Below are 21215 nucleotides of genomic sequence, written 5' to 3'. Positions count from 1 at the left end.
CTGTCCAACTCTGAAACACCCCAACTCTAAACCAACCCATTTCTGAGTCAGCAAAACTCTAGAACACCCTAACCCCCTGACTTATATTTGTATTTGTACCACCCATACACTCTGAAGCAAGCAAACACCTCGCTCTCCCTCTGGAATTGGCAACTTATAGCTCCATACCATTCTCATACCACAGAAGCCATCGATTATCCCTGAGTTCTCCAGAGATCAAGGTCCTGCCATAGAAATATTATTCTACTCGAGCGGGGAACGGCCAAGGAACAGGAAGATCCACATTGATCCTCTCAAATTTATATGGGCAGTCGGTGAGTTGGTGCACGAGGGAGGCAGAGGGATAAATTTGGATGAGAGCGAAGATCTCGAGAAGCGATGGATCCCCGAAGTCACGGAGAAGAAACGAGGTGTGAAGGGGTTGGAGGAGCGGAGCAGGGGTGGAGGGTGGGTCTGGAAAGGAAACAGTGGTTCGTTGGGATGAAACGGAAAGCTGCAGAGTAAAACCGAGAAAGGAAGCTGGCTGGTAAACTGACGCTGACTGGGGCTGGACAAGGATAGTCTGGATGAGAGAGGGAGACATGGTGTGGAGGTGTAGGGGGATGAAGGGGCGAGGAGAATGGACAGGGTGGAGACTGCTGGCGGAAGCGAGACGGATCGAGGATTGGTAAGGCGATATCGAGGTGGACGCGCGAGGGAGAGGGTTGGATGTGAAGGGTAGGCCGTGGGAGAGAAAGGGATGGGAGTGTCATGGACCTGGCGAAAATAAAGAACGACAGAGACAGACAAATTACGGGAGCAAAGCGGCGTGACGAAGGCGAAAATACAGAGGATGCGACGGTGGAATAACAACGCGAGTATCGAAAGAAGGTATGGAGATAAATGGTCGCGAAGGGTGAAAGGGATGGTTGGGGAGGGCGAGGTCACAGATAGGGCTGGAAATGTGAACGGAAGCTCGAACCGCGTGGGCACACGTATGGAAAGGAAAAAATCGAGCCGAGGTAGGGGAGGTATGTGAAAAATTGCCGCAGTGGGAATAGAGGGAACTGAGCAAAACGATATAAATGAGGACTGAGAGGACAGGCGCGTGTAAACACCTATGGCGACATGGAGAATGTCTTGAACCTTATTTCCACTCAGATATTTAGGTACTGAGATGGCAGATACAGGTACCCAAGGACTCAGTAACTAAGGTACTCAGGTATCCAAGAGTTCTTTGACTCAGGTACACAAGGGCTCAGAAATTCAGGTACCCAAGTACATAAGGTCTCAGGTACTTGGATACTCAGATACAAGGATACTCAAGGCCTCGATAACTCAGGTACCCAAGGGCTCAGCAACTCAGGTACACAAGCGTCCAATTGCTCAGTAGCTCAGGTACCCAAGAGTTTTTCGACTCAGGTACTCAAGGGCTCAGAAATCCAGGTGCCCAAATACGTAAGGACTCAGGTACTTGGGTACCCAATTACAAAGGTACCCAAGGCCTCAGTAACTCCGATACCTAGATATATCGATATCTAGGGACTCAGACATTCAGGTACTCAAGTACATAAGGACTCAGGTACTTGAGTACCCAAATACAAAGGTATCCAAGGCCTCAGTAACTCAGGTACCCAGATATATCAGTATCTAGGAGCTCAGACATTCAGGTACTCAAGTACATAAGGACTCAGGTACCTGGGTACCCAAATATGAAGGTACCCAAGGCGTCAGTGACTCAGGTACCCAGATATATCGATATCTAGGGACTCAGGCATTCAGGTACTCGAGTACATAGGAACTCATGTACTTGGGTACCCACATTGAAAGGTACCCAAGGCCTCAGTAACTCAGATACCCAGATATATGGGTATCCAGGGACTCAGCCATTCAGGTACTACCAGATGGAAAATTCAGGTTCCTCCAATCGAAGACTTCAGGTACCCTCAAGTGAAAATTTCAAGCATGGAAAAAAATTCAGGTACTCTCAAGAAAAATTTGTGCCCTCTCAGAGCGTTCAGGTATCCATATAGCATCGTCAAAAGTGTCTCTCCTGTTTATCCTCCTCAGAAATAAATGTAGAAAACCGACTCGATTCACCTTCCTTGGCACATTCCACTCACGTGGAAACGAGGTTGAAGGCGCCTCGGTCCCCTCTCGGGCCAAACCGTACGAGGTGATAAAAGGAGAAAAAGCGTGGCTGGGGAACGAAGGAGCCGACAATATCCCAGCGCAGGTCTCAGAAAAAGTAAACGAGAAAAGGTGGCGAGAGGAAGCGGGACCAAACAGAGGGCAAGGTAGCGGAAACTCGAGCACTGATGATCGCGAGACGCGTCTGCCTTGGAATAACGAAGGGCAGCGAGCCGAAGGAAGACGAGGGAGTACAATAACGAACAGACGGATGAGGATCGAGAAGGAGTCGGTGTCACCTCTCGACTCGTCCGATTATGGATTTTCCCAAGCCCAGGCACTTTTTAAACGAGCCCTCCGCTCTCCCTACCAGCGGTCCGTCACGAGTGACGTCACACTCGCCAAGTCATACCGAGCGAAACACACTGTTTATAAATGTTCCGCGAGATTTTCATGAAATTCGCCTCCCCTTCGTCCTCATTTTTCGGTTCGCGGATATTTCAACCGAGGTGGCCTCTCTCTCCAACCTCGGCGCAAGCTTTTACCTCGTCAGAGGCACCGAGGATTTCGAATGCTCCCGATGCTTTTATTTTGCACGCTTTCACGGAGATACGGCGCATTCGAAGCTCACAGTTCATGGATACTCGTTATCGGGAATTACTAGAGAACTTCATCCCTCGGCGAATTTTAATATTTATCGCTGCACCTTTTGTACAGCGCCACGCCAATTTGCAGCTGCGCCTGTGCTCGCTAGGCGATTACGCACGCCGACTTTGAGAATATGCAGCGCTGGATTTTTCGGGGAAATAATTCGGTAAAAAGGGGGAATTTTGAGAAAAAACATTGGGGCGAGTGTCAAAATATTAAAGCACGAGAGAAACATTTTCAGACTGTCGAGTACTTTTTTTCTTCCCCATCAAGGCTAGAAAATTGTGTTTCATATTTTTTGATCGACTTTATTAAATGGGAAGAGAACTTTTTGGGAAGTTTTTCTCGGAGGAAATCGATTTGAAAATTATGCCCGAGGCGCAGTTGATTAAAAGCAAGCTTAAAGGATCTCTCCACAGATGGCAGCCGCGCTTCTACGCAGTCCATGCAAATTTTGCTAAGATAGTTGAAATTAGAGGAAGAATGTACGATGTAAGGTATTCGATCCCTTCATAAAAGGAAAATTATTTCATAAATGGAGAAAAATATTGTAAGAGACACTTTAATCTTGGATACAGTCATAAATCTTTGAGTGGCTCAGCAGTCGAGCCGAAAAGAAATAATTCAATTTTATTGAAAGTTATCAGATTCCTGCTCCCGCTACTTTCGTATCGATTCGTCCACGCGCGCGCAATTTCCCAGATATCAGATCCGTTTGAAACTTCTCAGACGCACCAGGACTTAGTCGGTCGATTGCTCTCGAATACAGCCTTTGAGGAGCTTTATGAAATTCAGACAGGAATTTCTATATTAGGCTGCCACCGCGAGCAGAATAGCAAGTGTATGATAAATCTTGGTTCACGTGGCAAAACAGACAGGGATGGTCCAAAGAACTTTCCTGATATCTGTATCTGATCTTCCTTTCCTTCCTCGTACCCTTGGAGACACACAGTGTACTTGAGTTAAAGAAGTTTTAGTATTTGGATACCTTTTTTATGTTACGTTTATGCAAATCCATGTGGAGGTAGTCGCAGAGGATTTATAGGGTAGTTACAGGGGCTGTAGTAATTGCTAGAGCTGCAATCCCTAATGCAGTTAGCGAATAGATCACTAGGCTCCCCAGAGTAACAATTAGAGCTCACTGCTTCATTAAATCGAACGACAACTTGATCTCCTGCCTTCATGGTAATCACCACTCGCGTGGGAAGTCACAAGGCTTCTCATTTATTTATTGCACGAAAGGCGCTTCCCCTATTTTTTAAATACCACTGAGAAGAATTCGTAAAGGTAGACCAGAAAATATCTCAATTCAGTGAATTCTCGATTCTCAGAAAATAACTAGATTCCAACTAAAAAATGACTTTTATTCTCGAAATGTATCGATTAAAAAATCCCTCACAAAATGAGTAATAGAATGACTTCTCCTCAGGTAAACTTCTCCAATCATTCTCAGAAACAGCCAGCCAGGAGGCAGTACTGCAAAGAACGGAACCACAATTACCCTACTAAAATAATTCCCCAGAGTCGTGGCCCATGATTCGAGCGTCTTCGAACCACCAATCAGCAGTGCTTGCAAGTTCCCCGCAGTTCCGCGGAAAGAGAAATTGACTGGAGCGAGCGGAGTGCACAGTCGAAGCGCTTAATGTCACGAAATAAGAGAAACTTCTGAGGGAACGATCCCGAGAGCTTCTTCGCCCGCAGCGAGATTCCCGCCGCAGGGCGGCGCAATAAAAATCCTTAAGTACACCCACACGCAGACAGGGTGGCTCTGCAGCTCGCTAGCGAGCCAGCGGCGAGACAGCGAAAAAATCGGACCCGCCGCTGCTTTATACTTCGAACTTGGCGGCGATCAAGCGCGCAATAAATCCTCTGGAGGGAAAGTTCTCGAGGCTGTGCGCCGATTCCATTACTTCCGCCGCGCGAGCAGACCGCGCCCCTTCAACTTTTTGACACCCCTAATGCCCGCGGCGGAGGGCAAGAAATTGAATCGCGTCGCAAGGGTGCACGCTTGGTGCAGCTTCTTTAGACAGCGAGGAGTAGGGTAATCGAGGATGATGTTTTTCTGTCACTGTGTGGTTTGGGCGTTTGATGAATGGGCGCGAGATGAATTATACAGGGGATGCAGGGTGGTTTTAGAGGGATGTTGAACAGTGTGTCGGGATTTTATGATGGGTCGTCGGTGCAGGCTCTGAGGGGTGAGGAAGATAATTGAGGTTGAGTTTATGCAGATTCTGAGGGAGAGGAGGATGCTTGAGGTTGAGTTTGATGCTGCTGGCAAGGTCAAGTTTAGTTTGAGTGGGTGTCAAGTTGGGTTCAAGTCTGATTCACGTTGGATTCAAGTTGTTTTTATGTTAGATTTGTATTGGATCAAAATTGGTTTAAATTGGGTTCAAGTTGGGTTCAAGTCGAGCTTGATTTGAGTGGGGGTCAAGTTGGGTTCAAGTTGATTTTATGTTGGATTTGTATTGGATCAAAATTGGTTCAAATTGGGTTCAAGTTGGGTTCAAGTTGGGTTCAAGTCGAGCTTGATTTAGTGGGGGCCAAGTTGGGTTCAAGTTTGATTCAAGTTTGATTCAAGTTGTTTTATGTTAGATTTGTATTGGATCAAACATGGTTTAAGTTGGGTTCAAGTTGGGTTCAAGTCGAGCTTAAGTTGAGTTCAAGTTGACTTCAAATTGCGTTCAAATTCCTTTTAACTTATATTTAACTTGAATTTGCACTTGTTTCTCATTCATCTCAATCAGTGCTTGCTTGACACACCTCTAATCTACACATCTACACAGTAATTTGCCTACGTAAAATTTTATTCGAGTAATACACATGTGTTTATATTCCACAATGAAGTGCGTTCTGCGCAACAGCTAGTCCTAAATTCACGCAGGTGCATGGCCTCCACACGCGTGTCTCATATGCATGTAATCAAATTTTGACGGTTAATTAGTGAGTTAAATGCATAGGAAGCCCTTCTTGGTCTGGGTTAATTAATGCAGCATAATGAGATTAAATCAGCTCTCCTATTCATGCTAGTACTTTGTGCAGACACTCTCTGCGTTTCAGAGTTACAAAATACAGAAGCAAGGATTATATTCTTCCTCAAAGCATAAACGCTGCAACAGACTCTTTCACTAATTCCTGCAGTCATAATTTTAGGTGCTCTTCAACAAAAGATAAAAAATAATTAGGAAAGTACAGAAATGATTATTATAACATAAAGGGGCGTGGTTTTCAAGGACCACCAGATTTTATCTCAACTATACCTCCTCATATAATCAAATTTCCTCAAAATCACAGAAATGTTTGTTTCTAAACAACTCAATGATACTTTCCAGTAACAAACACATGTCAAAAAAGATTAAAACTAGTGGATCACAAAACTGATAATAAGCTGTCCTGTAGGTGCATACAAGTTCCACAGCTTCAGTTGAGAAGCTCCCCAGCGATATCTTTCTATTAGGTTTCGCCAAGATTCCCAGATAGAATTATATTACCAGGAACGTTCACCGAGTTCAAGCCTTTAATTGACCCGTACGGGATTAAATTAGACGAGTACGAAGACGAAAGGTAAAGGTTACATCGATGACCCCGATCCCTCCCCCCAGGGTTTGACATTAATCGTGGAACTTGCTGGCGTTATACCTGTCAGATTCCCTAACTTTATTTGCCTCAGCCACCGAATGGGTTCACAAATCGATATACGCCTCTGAATAATACATTCGATACTCCCTTACGAACTCCCACCCTCTGTAACCCTACCTCTGCTACACCTGTTCCCAGGTGTTTATCTAATTTGGCCCACCATGAAATCTGCCTCGGAACTTTGCACTAGTATCGAGTCAGGAATCGTCATAATTTATGAGCTGCCTTTAAGCAACTTCTGGGAGATAGTAGGATGGGATGGGGTGACCCTGAGAATTAATTATCCTGGTGGGCTGGTGTGAAGTTAGGATCCTCTAATAAGAGTCACGGTCCAATTTTGATTGGTGTAATCTTGTTTGATCTGAAGTGGATAGTGGGGTATCTGGCAGTAAATAGAATTCAGTTTTGCATATGCAAAACTGAACAAGTATCTGTCGAAATCCATTGGTGTCAGGGATTCCAATGTGATTTTGGTTGAGCCTGTCGAGGGACAAGTTTCCACAGTGATTCGTTACTATGTTTATGGGACCAGTCGTCTCTCTTCATCCCCCACCATGACCTCTGTCATCAACTTCGCGAAGAATAACTGAGTTCGCTGGCTTTACGAGCAGGATGGATGTGTCGATGGTTCTTAGTACTTGTAGAATGTATCGCGCGACGTACGCAATAAAAATTTTGTTGCGTTCGCCCACTGAGAACGTGCCAAAGGGAATGGGGGCCTCGTAAAACAACGATTTGAGAAGTTCTAACTACGCGGAGCACTTCCGCCGCTGATCGCTATAAAACAGTGTGTGCCACGTCGCAACAGAGATCAGTAGTAAAATGAAATCAATTCTGGAGTCTGGAGTGAGGAAATTGACTAATAAATGTGGGGGAGGAATCGCTACCAAAATTCGTGAAACAATGCTGCCTTAACTCGTAAAACTACTATCCCTCTTTCGGCATGTCGGGAAGTGGAGAATTTTTTTGGCTAGGAATAACTCAGGGGTGTGAAAGGGGAGGCTTTACCCTTTAGAATGAGACCAGGCTCACCCTCCTGCGATTTTTTTTGACGGAGATACAGCAGCTCAAAGATTGGTTATTTTTTGAGGCTCTGAATCGCTGCGGGATTTCAAGGCTAGAAGCTCACTTTTCATTCAGACCTCCATATCTCGGCGAAAAAAAATCGCAGAGCACTCACCATGGTCTCATTCTACAGGGGAGGGTTCAAACTTCAACCTACCCTTGAAAAATATCCCCAAAAAAATTTATCAAGTTCCCGACAGTCGTCTGAAGTTGGAAAACATTTGAGGAAAAATCACCCTCCCTCTCTCGGTAGGTCGTGGACTGGAGAATTTTTTTCCAGCAAGTTCAGCTCAGGGACGTTAAAGTGGAGGCTTTACCCTTTAGAATGAGACCAGGCTCACCCCCCTGCGATTTTTTTTGACGGTGCTACTGCAACTCAAAAATTGTCCACTTTTTGGGCCTCTGGATCACTGTGTGATTCAGCGGCTTCAGGTTCACTTTTCATTCAGACCTCGATATCTCGGCGAAAAAAAATCGCAGATCACTCACCATGGTCTCATTCGACAGGAGAAAGTTCAAACATCAATCTTCTCTTGAAAAATATCCCCAAAAAAATTTATCAAGTTCCCGACAATCCTTTGAAGTTGGAAAACATTTCAGGAAAAACCACCCTCCATCTCTCGGTAGGTCGTGGACTGGAGAATTTTTTCGAGCAAGTTCAACTCAGGGACGTTAAAGTGGAGGCTTTACCCTTTAGAATGAGACCAGGCTCACCCTCCTGCGATTTTTTTTGACGAAGCTATAGCAGCTCAAAAATTGCCCACGTTTTGGGCCTCTGGATCGCTGGGTGATTCCAAGGCTGGAGGCTCACTTTTCATTCAGACTTCGATATCTCATCGAAAAAAAATCGCAGAGCACTCACCATGGTCTCATTCGACAGGGGAGGGTTCAAACTTCAACCTACCCTTGAAAAATATCCCCCAAAAAATTTATCAAGTTCTCGACAGTCGTCTGAAGTTGGAAAACGTTCGAGGAAAATCCACCCTCCCTCTCTCGGTAGGTCGTCAACTGGAGAATTTTTTTCGGCAAGTTCAACTCAGGAACGTTAAAGTGGAGGCTTTACCCTTTAGAATGAGACCAGGCTCAGCCTCCTGCGATTTTTTTTGACGATGCTACAGCAGCTCAAAGATTGCCCACTTTTTGAGTCTCTGGATCACGGCGTGATTCAGCGGCTTCAGGCTCACTTTTCATTCAGACTTCGATATCTCAGCGAAAAAAAGTCGCAGAGCACTCACCATGGTCTCATTTGCAAGGAGAGGGTTCCAGCTTTACATACCCCGAAGAATAGATCCCAGAAAAAATTTATTAACCTCTGTACAGTGGTCTAAATTTTCAAAATATTCAGTAAAAAACCACACTCTCTCACCCCCACAACCGAGTACAGTCAACTAACCGAGAGACAAATCTGCTGAGTGTGGGCTGTGTCCATGTCAGAGTGAATTCCAAAAACGGCGGAAGCGCGCAGGAAGGAAACGAAGCTCGCGAGCGGAAGGATGAACGCAGGAAACAGGGGATGGTGGATGAAATAATCGTCGACTGGCGGCGAAGGTCGTGTTATTGATTCTGAAACGAAGAAATCGATAACCCTAACGTAATTGTACGCCAGCCAATCAACCGATTAACATTGCTCGCGGGATCGTTCTCTCGAACGAGGTTGCTGCGCACATATCGATTTTATATTCGATAAAAGTCGCCCCGAAGTCTTGTCCAGGAATTAACGACTTCAACGACGTTAATTAAATAATCCAGATAATATTCCTCCACGCTGCCCACTTTCATCGTATCATAATCTCTCGTCGAAGCTACAGATAGACTTCGAAATTCATTTTCCACTGTGTACTTTGGCCCGAACCATGCCAGTGATTTTCTCAAATTACTGGCGAAATTGATTTCTGGTACTTACCTCTAGTGGAAGTTAGCAGTTTTTGCTTCATATTAATTGGAGCACTTTGCAGGAAGCAGGAATCCACAGGGAAACGAGGGAAGTTAATTTTTCAAATTTATTTCATGGGGGAATCGAGCTTTTTGGCGATCCTCGATCCAGAATTGCTTTCTTGGGTAATGGAAATTGAGGATATTCTGTTAATGTATTTCTGAAACTAGTTTTTCTTGGGAATTGAATTCTCCTGTAATTTAGAAAATCGAAGACGAGCCAGTGATAGATTGTTCCTTGCATCAATGCCTTAGGTATCATCGTCGAACAATTACTCAGTGTGGCGAGCATCTGTAAACAGCTGTAGTGCCATTTCCACGAGTGCTGCTCGAAACTGGACACAGCGTTTGCGCACATTAGCAGATGCAGCTAATTTATCAATGACGAAATAAACTCGTGAGCTCAAACAACAGAAAATATGCACAAGTCCACAAATTCCTGAAGCTTAATTACAAAATATATCTGTACACTTACATGAAACTCTGAAAACACATTTATCAACTTGTCAATTTCCCATGAAATATTCTATTTAAAAAAAATAACGAAATTGCAGGCATCTAAAAATAGATTTATACCTTTTTCATAAATTTATACAAATAGTGGCTTGAAAGGTTCTAAGGTGTCTCATGTTTAACAGAAATTCGAAGTTTTCGATATTAGTTTCTCTCCAAAATGGCGTAACAGATCGTAACCATCCCCAAAGTAAATTTTCGTTCCGCAGGGAGCAATTAGGATCAGAACTATCCGCGCTGGCGAATAATTACTGTGCACAGGGGTGAACGACGCCCGAGTATAATCCGACCTCTCACCCTTATTGGGCGATCCTGATAGACGCTCCTCGATACCACGATATTCCGTTTCCCTTGGTGACGTGCTCGTACAATTCTCTGCTCTGCTGTTTACTTATTCCAAAACGGGTGTACGAACGTGCAGAGAGTCGCGCGTGCCAAACGTTTGCGCAGCGTCCTTGTCGCCTCTACGTGACAGTGTATCGGAAACATTCTTGAACGCCTTTCGATGTTTACGTGGCGAGAATAAGAGGAAAACGTCGTCGCGCAGAATCTTTCGACGATAAAATGATGGGCCTCGAGAATACTTAATGGGCAACGTCGCTGGAAAATTGAGAGGTGGAGGAATTTTGGGGCGAAGAATTTTGGGGTTGGTGAATTTTAGACGTGGGGTGCTGAGGAGATGGAGAATTTTCTGAAGGTGGGGAATTCAGACGGAGAACTGAGGGTGGGGAAATGAGGGAAGTGGAGTATTGAGGGGATGGGAAATTTTGGATGGGGGGAATTTTGGAGAGGGGTGATTGAGGGGGTGAAGAATTGAGAGAGTGGGGAATTTTTTATGTAGGGAATTGAAAGTTGGGGATTTTGCAGAGGGTAATTTAGAAGGTGGTGAATTTTCATTCTCTTCATAATTTTTTTAAATTATAACTATTATTATGGCTATTATTTAATTTTCAACTACGTTTTCACTCCACCCCACTACTCGAAAATTAGACTTCCTTAGAAGAGAAGTCGAGTGAAAATAAAAGCTTGATATTGGAAAGAAAATATAGAATCCCATGTAATGGGAGTCGCAAGATCGATAGGGGTTGTTTCACCCTGCTGGCTTTTATTTAATGTAACTTACCATACGCGTACAGCGATATATGTAGGAACTCGAGGCTCGCATATTTCATGGGCTTGCTACAGATTTCCTGTCAATTCTGCAGGGTCCCCTCTCCTTTGCTCAGCGCAGAATCGATAGCTGTACGAATGGAATATTTGATAATTTAGCGGAGAGCCCGCAGCTAAGACCAATTGTTTGATTAGCAGCATTGAAGTGAATCGCAAACAGACCGACCACCGATCGCAAGCTGTTCATTTGCAACCACGATAACTCGGTGTTTGCCAATCGGTTCATCTGATAGGAGATCACGAGGGTGGCCTGAAATTCTACCCATTTCTCAGGTACGCAAAATTCAAATATAGAAGCTCCACTCGAGCTTCTCGTTCTTTATTCTTACTATTATTTATTGGCCACCCTGTGCATCACTTTATCGGCTCTCGAATCATCTTCGTTTATTTCTCAGCAGGCACGAGAGCTATTTACAATTCTCCCCATCCCCCAGCTCACTCATTTACCCCATTATTCAGCGCCCTCGATCGGGGGAGTTGAAATAATTGGACAAAGTACTTTATCGAAAATCGTAACCAACTTTGCCTCCATTAATGGGGGACGGTATACAGTAAATGACCAATAGAAACTTGCAGGAGTTGCGGTGTAGTAAAGCTTGATGTCCTGATATTACTCTTGAAAAAATAAAACACGGAGGCGTAGGACAGGCAAAATGTCGAGGGATGAAGGTCGTCTATGGAAAGGTTGTAGTCGACTGTTCTCATAATTAGATAAAGCATGTTACACGCGCAGCGTGCACGTGGCTACTCCATCCTCGCCGCTTAATGGAAGCTGAGAGATGCTATTACTTCAGCAGTATCACGGGCTCGTGTTATCACTGCAGTGTTTGGAACTGGACGTTTATCTTGCACTCGTAATTCCTTATCTGTGGCCACCCCTCTGTGTCCCTCATATTTTCAAAGAGAAGCTCCTGAGTTTACTCTGAATATAATTCTGGAAATGTAAACCAGGAACAGTATTTCAACCCCTTCCAATAGAGTTTTCTTTAATTCTCAATTTTTATGTATTTTATGTATTTATTTGTTCCACGAGGGTAAGCTAGGAGAAAAATATTTTTATTATTTCATGTTTCTTGAGAATTCGATGAAAGGGACTTTGAATTTCGCGGGCTTGAGAAGAGAGTGTAGTGTCGAGGATAGAGAGGCGTGGTGTGGGCAACGACCTCGAGAATCCATTTGACTCGATTCCAGCTCCTATAATTGCAGCGAGGTTTATGAGATCCAGTATTTCGGGGTTTCTTAGATTTCTGAAGTCTCCTGCGAGTCCATTTCCGCGGTCGCGCAATTAACGTCACTTTAATGAGTCCTAAAAAGGTTCCATTAAACTTCTTTATAAATTGAGACCACCGTCCGCGGTGTCCCAGGCAAGTGCTCGGTTAGATCTCCTTCTTTATCCGCGATTTGAAAGGGAGACGAGAGATGGCAAGTTGTTTTTACGACTCGCGTAATCAAAGCTGATTTATTGTGTCTCTGACGTATTCAGTGGATCCGTTTCTAACGCAAAGAATAAAAGTCGCCTGGGCTTTTATGCCGTCTTCGCCTAACGAAGAGAAGCTTCACGTCCCATTAAAGCGTGTTTCAGGGAATTGCGCTTTATGGCTGGGCAGAAAAATCCTACTTGAATTTATCATTTTTAATATATTCAGGCTGCAGAGTTAGCGAGACACGGCTAAGCTCCTCCCTGGGAGGCCACTGTTATGTAATTCTTCGTTCTGAGGTGCCCCTTTGCATCCCCCCGATTCTAGTCACTCGAGCCTTTTAAGCGTGTCCCAGCCAGGTTTTACGAACTAATAGAATAGGTTTAAGGGAATGATCGCTCTTTGTGACGCGCTGCTTGGCTCCCAGAGATAAAGCCAGGGGGATTATTTCATGAAAAGTTGCCTTGTGATTCAATTATTCTGCATAAGAACCTGTTACGTTATCTTGACAATTTGTAGCTTATCACAGTATCTAAAAATATCTAAGAGTAACTGTATACTTAGTCAAACATTAGAGGAAAATTTGTGTTTTATTCGTGTCCAGTAAGTAGTATAACTTTATGCTTAGTCAGACGCGAGAGGAAAATTGTTTTCTATTCATGTGTCTAGCAAGTAGTATAACTCTATACTTAGTCAGACATAGGAGGAAAAGTTCTGTTCAGGTATCCAGTGAGTAATGCAACTTTATATTCGGTCAGACATAAAAGGAAAATTTGCACTTCATCCAAACATCCAGTAAGTAATATAACTCTACGTTAATCCAGACGTCAGAGTTCGTCCCCAGTAGCATAACCCCATGAGTGGCGAGACACGCGTTAAACAGAGAATATTACTGTACACGCTGGAGGATGCAATTTCCTTTCCTATCCCCTTTATTCGACTCAAGCCATATCCCAGTAGTAACCCCAGCAAGTAGAATATCCCAGCGCCCGATCAGACGAGCCATCACAGAATCTTCGTCTCTTCTTACTGTTATCTCCCCCTTCAGCAGCTCTCTCTCTCTCTCCACACCAGCACCCATTCTGTCTCTCATTTAGATTCAGATTTCATCTCCTTTAATCCAATTGAACCCCACGCTAATCCCTGGCCAGTTCCCCGAGCAAAACGTGTACGAACAGCAGCGTTCAGAATTCATCAGCGAATGGAGGAATTCCCTTTTCCCAGCCAGCAACAATGTCTCGGGCATTGCATTATTCACCGAACTGGATCTCAGCAGCCTTCGTTCCCTTGTGGAGGCACTTGCTGCTTCGATATCGCGTGATCTTTAATGGGAACGCCGCTTCACTGCTGCTCGCTGCGACAGTGCCATGGGCTGGCTATGGGCTGGTCGAGGGAGAGATCTACTTCAGTGGAAGAGGCACGATTTATGCAGCCAGTAGTCCATGCTCGCGATATTTTCACGGGGATAGTCTGGATTTGCTGTAATCGTCGAAGATTCAGAACACTCTCGCAAAATGCTCGCGAAAATGACGCGCTCCACGCGCGTGTTCGCGTTAATCCTCGCCCAGGATTTTCCCGCGCTGGTTGGGCGACCGTTTCCATGGAATTTCGCGCACCTGCATCGACGACCATTTTTCCACTCGAACTTCAAAGCCCGCTGACAAAATATCTGCGAGGGCTTACACGCTTCCTCGAAGCGAATTATCGATCTCGACAAATAAATTGGGGCGAGTTTCCCTTTCGAGGGCTCGTCGATAATGATTTTACCCAATGAAATAAATTTTAATTAGCGGTTCGAGCATTCTGAGAGTGATAAAGTTTCGGGTGAACTGGGTAGGCGTGTTTTTTTTTTTAATATCTTTGTGGAGCAGAATTCTGCAATTCTGTGAATTTATATTTCGCGGAAATTCCGTGGATTCATCGTCGACCATGTTTGCGTGGCTGCAATGAACTCATTTGCTGTTAATTAGGTACAGTAATTTCGATTATGCTCTGATGTAGTAATGGTGTCGATTACATGATTGAAGTTTCGCTTTATGGCTGTTAGGAGGGAGGAACAGTCTGCATAATGATCCTCCTTGATGGGAATTTTGAGGAAATAGTTTACCTTCGTTGATTTATTAGCGTTTATTTGTGGATCGTAAAACAAGAGGTACAGGGTTTAAATTTCCCGCGGTATTTTAGGGGCTATCAATTTCTGGGAATATTATCGTTTATTTTCTGTTCCTGAAGTTTCAAATGTAGGAAAATTCCTGCATTCTGCGCACGCCTGATTGCTCCTGTTAGATATTCTTATTACGAACATGTTGCAAGATAAATTGGACCTCCAAATGCTTCCCTTCCTGTTGCATTCCACGCCCCAGGGATATTCATCTTCTTGCATTGCGAGTCGCGCATATGGCAAAGAGCGTTTCCTCTGTCGCGTGATATATTGATGATTTACATGAAACTCAGCGAAGAAAGCACTCGAATAATGTGGGAATCGATACCCGGAAGCATCAATCATAAGTGCAAGCTCGTTGTCGAGAGAAGAACGTGGCCGAAGAAAAATGAAGATGCTGAGTGGTCGAAACTTATCGATTGCAGCGCTACTGCACAGTGTATCGTGGAAGACCCAATAGAATGAAGAATCGCGGCTGAGGTTCGTGGAGTCGTTGCCAGGTGGCTTTACATGTGGTCCTTTTCTTCGTTTGTCTCATTTTTGTACTGTACAGGTCGCTTCAAAAGCATGGGCCCCTTAATAGAATTTGAATTTTTATTAAAATTAGAGTTCTTAGGAGTGGGAAGGTGTAGGACCACAGAGAATTGAGAAATTTCAATTTTAAAAGTGGTGGTCGGCCCTTGATGGGTCCCTCGCTCTAGAGGTCGCTTCAAAAGTAGAGGTCCCTGAAAAGAAACTTGAATTTTTATTAAAATATCCATTATCACATATTTCTACATAAACAGAGAGTCAGAGGACCCCAAGAAATAAAGAAATCAGAAACTTTTCGTCTTCAAAAGTGGTGGTCGGCCCTTGATGGGTCCCTCTTCTAGAGGTCGCTTCAAAAGTGGAGGTTCCGTGAAAATTAACTTCAATTTTTATTAAAATATCCATTATCACGTATTTCTACATAAACAGAGAGTCAGAGGACCTCAAGAAGTAAAGAAATCAAAAACTCTTCGTCTTCAAAAGTGGTGGTCGGCCCTTGATGGGTCCCTCCTTCTAGAGGTCGCTTCAAAAGTGGAGGTCCCGTGAAAATTAACTTCAATTTTTATTAAAATATCCATTATCACGTATTTCTACATAAACAGAGAGTCAGAGGACCCCAAGAAATAAATAAATCAGAAAACCTTCACCTTCAAAAGTGGTGGCCCAGCTACTTGCCACCTCAATTTCAATTTCCCCTCGTTTCTCCATCTCTCACCGCGGTCGCATAATTACAAGCACTCCTAAACCAGAAATCCTGGCCCGATTTACGTCTGTTATGTTTCCCGCAACGCCTCCAGATTTATGCTCCATGCTGCACGCATCCGCCCTCCGTGGCGGCGAATTTAATTACGGTTATTAAGGCTTCTCTCGCTTCATAGACACAGGACGTACAGGGCTTAAAGTGTTGTGCCTGGAATTTATAGCTTTTATTATTTCTACATCCTTTGAATACGCGTCAGACCACGAGCAAAGTCTCCCAATTACATGAACCACCCCATGGAACACTTTTCTCAACAGCAGCCCACTCACACCACCTTGCATCTCTGCCTTAGTAATCTCCAACATTCATCTGCCCGATAAATTCTTGTCGTTAAACATAAACGAAATATCCCCATCTCATCCAAATGTCATGCAACCCTGCAACACTACACCCATTGTTCCAGCCCTTGTGAAGCAGCATTCGAGACCGCGCTGGTATAATAAAATTACACGCATGGCCAGCTGGCTAATCCTCTTTTTATCGCGGCGCCAGGAAACTTTATAAACAGCAAAAGGAACAGCGCGCCGCTGCGGCGCACGCCTACACCCTTGCCCAGAATTTTCATACGCCCCCTGTCACCCCTCCGTGTGGGATGCACGAGCAAAAGGTAAGGGTGTTGTTCTGCCCCGCCTGTCCGTGGTTTCACACCTCGTCTGGTCGGCGCCATAAATATGACTAAGTGGACAGAAGTTAAAGGTGAGCGCTTTACGTCAATGGGGCTGTGAAAATTCCATAAGTATCGGTGCTTCCCACATCTGTGAACAGTTCAATTCCTGCAGGATCGATATCTCCTCAGTTTGTTGCTTTTTAAATGTCCATTACTCCGGGCAATATTAATAAACTTTAATATAAACGTTGCTGGTATTTAAAGCTCGTAGTTTTTCAAGCACTTGTTCTTTTTTTAATTTAATATCAAAGGGGTGCAGAAGCTTCTCCAAACTTTTTTATTTCGAGTACTCTAGACACAGAGGGGATCTCTATGACTGATGAAATTTGGGATTATACAGAGAATAGTTAAAATCGTTACGGACGATGAAAGGGGGTTGACTGATTGCGGCTTCGTTAGCGCGGGGGATGAAGGTGGGATTGAATATCAAGAATCCAAAGGAAGGTGGAGAGCAAAAAAGCGTCGCTGAGATCGAACCGCGGCGAATAAACGAAACGTGATCTGGGGAGGGTTGACCAAGAGGGGGATGAAACTCATCAAATCGTTTTATCTAAGGACACCCTCTAATTTCTGTGAAAATGCAGTGTCGTACTAATCCCAGCGGTAAGGAGCTTGTACGAGTATGCTCGCGACGCTGGAATTCCTTTTTTCGTGAAACTTCATGTATATAAGGGAAAATTGCGAAGTTTTCTCGACTGTTTAACTGCAGCTACGACTCGAGCATTTTGAATAGAATTCTTGATGAATTTGTGCCCCTTAAGCGCTTTGGTTTTCTAGAATTAGTACTTTCGTCTTGTTAATGAATTGCTTAAGTCGATTGCAATTCCTTGCACAGAACGATGCGTTTCAGGGAATGTCGGAGACATGATTGACTCGTCCTATCGAAGCTAGAGGAACCGCTCTAAGTAGATGAGGCACGTATGTGGTCAGACGCAGATCGGAATCGATAGAAGGAAAATCGGGGCAATGGGGATTCAAATGCACAGTTTTGCAGGAATTTTATTTGCAGTCATTATATTAGTGTAATAAAATTTGCAGAATGCATGCACTCCGCTTTCCATGGAATATATCGCCTGTAGGAATTTAGTAAATACAATATAAGTTAGAAGACCACACAAATGCTTGGATTGTTTAATCTCTTAAGAGTAAACAGGGTAGGGGTGGAGGGGACCAAGGACAGAGAAAACAGACGAGAATAAAGGGGGTGCACTATGCGGAAGTAGAACAAACCGTAACTGATCAGGCCTTTGGAGAATATAAGAAAGGTAAACAAGAGTAAAAGCAGCAGTAAAAGAAACTTGGCTGTGGAAAGCTATTCTTTGTGTTGGGGGTGTACAATAACTGACCCTAGAAATTTTAAATAATTTTTTCCCCGGGTTAAAAGCAATTTGGTGGCACTTGAAGAGGAGAATATTGTTCAAATAATGTTCAAGAATGAACAAAATGTTCCCACAACCTCTCAGCTCAGATAGCACATGACTTTCCAAATACTCCTTTAAAACACCCCAAAGATATACTGATCTATGACTTCAGAGTTCTCAAAAATGTCTTTTAGACATTCTCAGGACTTCACTGTACGTCTTCAGGACACTCTTAAGACGTCTCTGTGCCATACAAAAATACTCTTCACCCCTATCCAGCTCCCCTCAGGTGCTCCTGGACCAGGCAACTTCCAAATAAAGGAGCACCTGTTCGATCTGCGTCAGGGGTAGTCCGAGGGAGGCTGAGTAGGGTAACGCAGGGGCAGCAGCGAGCTGGCGAGGTAGTCGCACGCAGGGGATGGTAAAACAGGAGAAACAGCTGCTTATACATGCAGGTCAGCAGGGTTAGGCAGGGAAGGCCGAGCGGCAGGGGTAGGGCGAGGTGTTGGGGGTAGCAGGGTAGCGTCGAAAGAGGGAGAGCCACAGGCGGAGGGGGCTGGCCAGCAGGAAGGAGGAGGACGGAGAGGGGCGCCTGCGCGTCGACTGTTCAGAGCTCGCTCTCATCCGAGATCCAGGATCCCAGTCGCGAGCGCGCCGCCGACAGAAAGCATTCGGAGGACACAGGACTCGGTCGCTGACCTGCCACCCGTCGAGAGGCGCAGTTCGCCCTCTTCCGCGCTCCCTCTCCGTCTCGCTCGCTCTCCCTCGCTTACCAGTCGCTCGCGCCCGCTCGCGCCCGCTCGCGCCAACCGAGCCACAAGTTTGGATCCACGAGGAGAACCGGCCGGCCGGCGAGCGAGCTCTCTTCGACACTCCGCGTCGGGGTTCAACCTGGGCCTCCAGGGGACGAGACGCTGACCTGCCCAGGCGATTAGCGGAGGACGCTCTTGGGATTTTTCAGATACCGCGTCGCGTGAAACCTGACCCTGTGCACCTGGGAACAGGTGCAGGGAGAGTTCGGTGAGTGAGGGTGACAGTGGAGCAGGTGGGAGCTGCCGAGTGCGTCTGGGATGCGTTTTGTGGTGTCTTGTGGTGTTCAGGAGGACGAGACCGTAGTTTGAGTTGAGAGTCTTTCGGTAGTGAGCTCCTATAGCTTCATGATTGGGCTTTGATTAGGCCTGGGTTAGATCTGGGTGAGTGTTGAGATAGTGTTAACGAGGAAGGGACCGTAGTTTGAGTTGAGAATCTTTCGGTAGTGAGCTTGTATAATTTCCTGACTGGGATTTGATTTGGCCTGTGTTAGATGTGGGTCAGGATTATCGTATGTGTGGGACCGTAGATTGAGTTGAGAATCTTTCGGTAGCCAGCTCCTGTAATTTCTTAGACTGGGCTTCGATAAGTTCGGGATTAATATTGAATAGTGTTAAGGAGTACGAGACCGTAGTTTGAGTTGAGAGTCTTTCGACAAAAAGCTTTTATAATTCTCTGATTGGACTTTCATCAGACCTAGCCTTCAATTTTACTGTGTCTAATCGGAAGTTGGAGAAGGGAGCTTATAAAATTTTATTAATGAGTTCCTTGGAGCAACTCATCAGCTTCTAACGTAGAGTTCATGGGGTCACTGTAACCCAGTCACGAGCTTCTTATTGCTCTCTCAGAGTAGACGAATCGCAAGTTTCCTGTAAACCACCCAAACGTATCTTCCCTTTTTCCACCCCCTCTGGGCGAGAGTTGAGAGTTCGTCAACAGTTCAGGGAGGTTTGTTTTCGACCAGAACGTCGCTTTTCATTCACTACTTGGAAGCGTGTTCTATGGGTGCCTTTGATCCTTCCCTTGTTAATTACAGGAGATTTTAATCGAATTACAGTCTCTGCTCACTGTTAGCTCGTCATCACTTCCACTGCTTCTCAGAACCATTCTCCCATTTTTTTTCAAACATTGCATTATACAGTCTCAACTAGAATCTCTTTACTACCTTTCTAAATTTTTACTCATCACCAATATTAACTGTATCGAGTGAATTTCACTGAACTAAAAATATTCTACATTTTTCATTCAAACTTGTTAGAGTCTCTACCGTAATATTTGCATTACCTTTCTCCATCGCTACCCTTCACGAGTCTACATCGAGTAGTGACTCCATAAAGTGTATCACAATGTACTAAAAATTTCCCATTATTTTTTGAACTCGTTTTCACTATCTACTATAATTTCTCCATTATTATTACCCACTATCTACTCCTCACGAGTCTATATCGAGTGTCGCTTATATCAAGTGTATTTCAATCAACCAAAAAGAATTCCTGAAGAGCCTGACGTTTTCCAAACACTCGACTGGTCTGCTTGCAGAGCTTGCATGCCATTGTGGAGGAAGTTGGTGACCCAGGATCTTCGACAGAGACGCCACGGGGTCCACCTGGAAACGTGCGTAGTACGAGGCGCTGGGCGTCGTAGCGGAAACCAATCCCCGATCCCTGGTGCACGTGTCGACGATACGAATATACGGCTGGCGAGCACCGATGCACAGGTAGGTGGTGGTAGTTGCAAGAGGGTGATTAAAAGCGTCGAATCGTGATCGTATATTACTGGATGCGACCGCTGTTTCCGATGCTCGCTCGATCGTACAGCAGGGGCATTTTTTAAGGGACGCTTGTCGTTCGATTACTTGGAACACCCCAACAGGGTGGAAGGGGGTGAGTTATCGGTGGGTTTTATGAGAGGCTAAATTATTTACAGAAAGAATTCTGGAAAGTCATAAAAGTCGTAAGAGGATTTTTATGAGGAATCGCGGCCTCTCGGTCTTGTGATACTTTGTTGAGAATTGTTGGGATGAATTATTGATGCGCTGCGTAAAAATTGCGCGAGATGTTGAATTATTCAGGGGAGTAATTTTTTATAGAACTTGAGGGATTTTTCTGAAGAACTGCAATTTTTTGAATTTCTATTCAGTACAGAGAATAACCTCATTTCTTTCAATTCTTTTTCAACATTTTTCTGTATTCCACGAGACTCGTATCTTCACAACCTTTTTCATCGTTATCAGTTTTTGAACCGAAAATTCGCCACTTCCACTTCTCGCTATTTCTCGCTCATACAATGAAAAATAATTAATCGTATCGACAGTAATCGAACTCGAATAGTCGTGAAGCCACTGGAGCCAGTAGTAGCAGTAAATCACTTTCGACAACGTCGCACAAAGCACGAGCAGCTTTCAAATTTTGGCGCGTTCGACCGCGACAAATTATAC

The 21215-nt window shown here is 44.6% G+C and overlaps 1 protein-coding gene and 1 long non-coding RNA gene across 2 annotated transcripts in view; one reads left to right on the top strand and one right to left on the bottom strand.

The window, feature by feature from the left end:
• Positions 1–15979: 15979 nt before the first annotated feature.
• LOC143181423 (uncharacterized) lies at positions 15980–16320 on the bottom strand. The gene is made up of 2 exons (XR_013002277.1): positions 16215–16320; positions 15980–16090 (listed from the first exon to the last, which is right to left on the bottom strand). It is a non-coding gene; the product is annotated as an uncharacterized LOC143181423 (long non-coding RNA).
• Positions 16321–20361: 4041 nt separating this feature from the next.
• The window catches only part of LOC143181685 (uncharacterized), a 46045-nt gene continuing 45191 nt past the window's right edge, over positions 20362–21215 (top strand). Inside the window, exon 1 of the mRNA XM_076382221.1 lies at positions 20362–20495. The gene's annotated coding sequence lies outside the window, so the exon portion shown is untranslated. The remainder of the gene's footprint in view (positions 20496–21215) is intronic.

The sequence above is a fragment of the Calliopsis andreniformis genome, chromosome 7 (genome assembly GCF_051401765.1).
Source record: "Calliopsis andreniformis isolate RMS-2024a chromosome 7, iyCalAndr_principal, whole genome shotgun sequence".
In the NCBI taxonomy this organism is placed as follows: Eukaryota; Metazoa; Arthropoda; class Insecta; order Hymenoptera; family Andrenidae; genus Calliopsis; species Calliopsis andreniformis.
This window is presented reverse-complemented; position numbering and strand designations above follow the sequence as displayed.